General features: G+C 43.0%; 1 pseudogene; it reads right to left on the bottom strand.

The window, feature by feature from the left end:
- Positions 1-1,821: 1,821 nt before the first annotated feature.
- LOC133753706 (superkiller complex protein 8-like) lies at positions 1,822-2,496 on the bottom strand (annotated as a pseudogene).
- Positions 2,497-3,100: the final 604 nt, after the last annotated feature.

Raw genomic sequence — 3,100 nt, 5'->3', positions numbered from 1 at the left:
CGGCTCACTGTTTACCTTGATGCTTGTCAGGACCAACTGAAATTTCTCATGTTCCTCTTTTGTATTCTATCAGAAAGTATGAAATTCCTGAAAATCCTATAGGAAACCCCATATCATTAAAGAAAAGTAAAGAGTCTAAAATCTTTTCACCACAATAATATAATCTTTTAGTGATATTTCTCCAATACCTTAAAAATGTTGGCCCTATTATCAATTTTCATCAATTTGGAAGGCACACAGACCCTGTGATGGGCAACACATACTCTAACTATAGGGGTCCTGGAAGCTCATTCATCCACATTCCAGTGCCCTTCTAGGCAAAGCAATGCATACTACGTGAATTTGGAGGTGCTCCCCCATGAGAACTTAGGATCCCCCTCACACATTTCATCAGCCCTCCCATTACCGCCACATCTCTAAACCCCAAAATTTCACATGCCTACTTCTTAGGGTATGCCAATCCTAAGAACATCAAATTTGCATTTCAATTCAAAGGGAATTTTCCCAGTGGTGCTTCCTGTATAGAGATGCTTGTTAAGAGCAACACGGATTTACTTTGCTCCTCTATACTATTTAATCCACAAGTAGGAAATTTAAGCAAAACGTTGAGAATATTATGCATCAAGGAATGTAGGGATTTCCAATGTTTTATTCCATAATACTTGTATATTCATCCCCTTGCTATATACTAACTCTGTCAAGTACTCTGTATCCATATCCTCTCTAAACTAACCTCTCTAATTTGTACCTGTCTAAAGGCCTTCACAACCATCCATTCTAGTCATGCTCCCAGTATACTGGGAGCATGAATGTGGAAAGGCTATTCCATGAGATTCCATCATCGCCCTACATCTCCCTACAAATTTCACTCCTTCTCGATTACCCGTGGATGTCTCAACCTAAAATTGTGTATGCCTACCTCATAGGGTATGACCATCCAATGAATATCCATGTTGCATTCAACTTCCTGGAGGATCTTCCCAGAGGATCTTTCCATAATGACATGGGGGTTAGTACCAACGGAGTTTTTCTTCTTTTTGTATTCACTCTGCACATTGGGAAATCACACAAAATGTTTAAAAATGTGCATCAAAATGCATGAATCAGAAACACTTTGGGGGCTGGTGCCGTGGCTCAATAGGCTAATCCTCCACCTTGCAGCACCAGCACACCAGGTTCTAGTCCCGGTCGGGGCGCCAGATTCTGTCCCAGTTGCTCCTCTTCCAGGCCAGCTCTCTGCTGTGGCCCAGGAGTGCAGTGGAGGATAGCCCAGGTCCTTGGGCCCTGCACCCGCATGGGAGACCAGGAGAAGCACCTGGCTCCTGCCTTCGGATCAGAGTGGTGCACTGGCTGCAGCGCGCCGGCCGCGGCGGCCATTGGAGGGTGAACCAAAGGCAAAGGAAGACTTTTCTCTCTGTCTCTCTCTCTCACTATCCACTCTGCCTGTCAAAAAAAAAAAGAAAGAAAGAAACATTTTGGATTGATGATATACTTGCATTTTCATCCCCCTTGCTATAGTAACACTGTGGACTTTCTGGTATCTATAACCCCTTTTAATCGATATATCTAGCTGGTAATTGTTTAAAAAAAGTAATTTTCATGTATGCCCTTTTGTTTTTAATTGTTTTCATTAAGAATGCTCTATTTACATTAAAGTACAAACTGCATCTGCAATACAATGGAAAGATTTTTACTGTATGTACAAAACTTGAGTCTCTGCCATAATAAAAGCTGTATTCCTCTAAAGAGAGCCTGGCAAGCAAAGGAATGTCACGATGGAGCAGTGCATTCTCGGTGCAGCCTGAGCACGGAGACTCTGGCTCACACTGGACAGCTGTAGATGTGGATTTCCTCGTCATTACCAACAGACACTAGTTTTGAGGCCTTTCCACTGCATTTTATTCCTAGACCTGATCCTAGTGATCAAAAAAGTTGTGGACACAGGTCCTCGTCTCAACATCCCAGACACTGACACTCTGTCAGATGAACTGGAAACAAAGTGCATGTCGTCAGGACAAAAGGTGACATTCAGCACCCAGGAGGCGTGTCCACTCAGTGTGCCGGCCAGGCTGGCATGCTGTGCATCACAGAGCTTGATATAGCCGTAATCTGAGGCAGTGACGAAGAGCCGCAAGTCCAGGAAAAGGTTAAGGAGCGAACGGGCATGGCATGGCCTTCCAGTGTATGCAGATGCTTCCCAGTTGCGATGTCAAAAAAACTGATGTTGCCGTCTATGGCTCCGTTGGCCAGGTACTTCCCTTAGAGACTACATACAATACTGAGAATGAATTTTCCTCTTGTGTCCAAGGAATACTCTTTTTTCCTACTTTCCATACCAAAAATGTTCACTTTCCCTACATTCCCCTTTAGCGCAATAGGAACAATAAAGCCATCATGACAATATGTGAGGTCTGGGTCACCACAAAGGTCTTCAGGGTGCTTGGAGGTCACCTCAAGATGCTGGTATTCCATAGGGCTTTCCACCTTCCTCAGCATGAGTTAGAGGTCATGAGAGCTGGTGACCTTGAGGAGCCTTACTCTACCCTGAGAGGTACTGGATGCTCATGATGACAGTCACCATGCATCACTGAGTAGGGAACAGCACATGCGTAGTCATGGAAGTATTTTGTATCAAAAACCACCATTATCTACAGCTTTTATCACTGGTTGCACTATGTTCTGATATCTGTAGCCTATGTTTCCTTACTGATACCTCATAGGGGATATCCATACACTAACATCCAACTTGCCCTTCTGGCCCAGGCAGAATTGTCTCTCCATCTCACTGCTTACCTTGAAGTTTTTCAGTACATCAGGAAATTTCCTTTTTTCTTCATTGTATTCTATCAGCAAGTTTGAAATTCCTGAAAATCTTCTGGGAATCCCCGTATCAACAAAAGAAAAATATGGAGTTGAAAAACATTTCAACACAACAGTGTAAAGTTTTTCTCACATTTCTCCAGTACCTTGAAAACGATGGCTATATCATCAATTTTCTAACTAATCTCTCTAACTGAAAGGAGATCTAGGGCATACGTGAAAATATTTACTAAAAGCCATTTCACAATAATTGAGGTCCTGGGACATCCATAGACTACTA

The sequence above is a fragment of the Lepus europaeus genome, chromosome X, assembly GCF_033115175.1.
Source record: "Lepus europaeus isolate LE1 chromosome X, mLepTim1.pri, whole genome shotgun sequence".
NCBI classification, from domain to species: Eukaryota; Metazoa; Chordata; class Mammalia; order Lagomorpha; family Leporidae; genus Lepus; species Lepus europaeus.
Note: the sequence above shows the minus strand (reverse complement) of the source record. Positions and strands in the feature narration are given on the sequence as shown.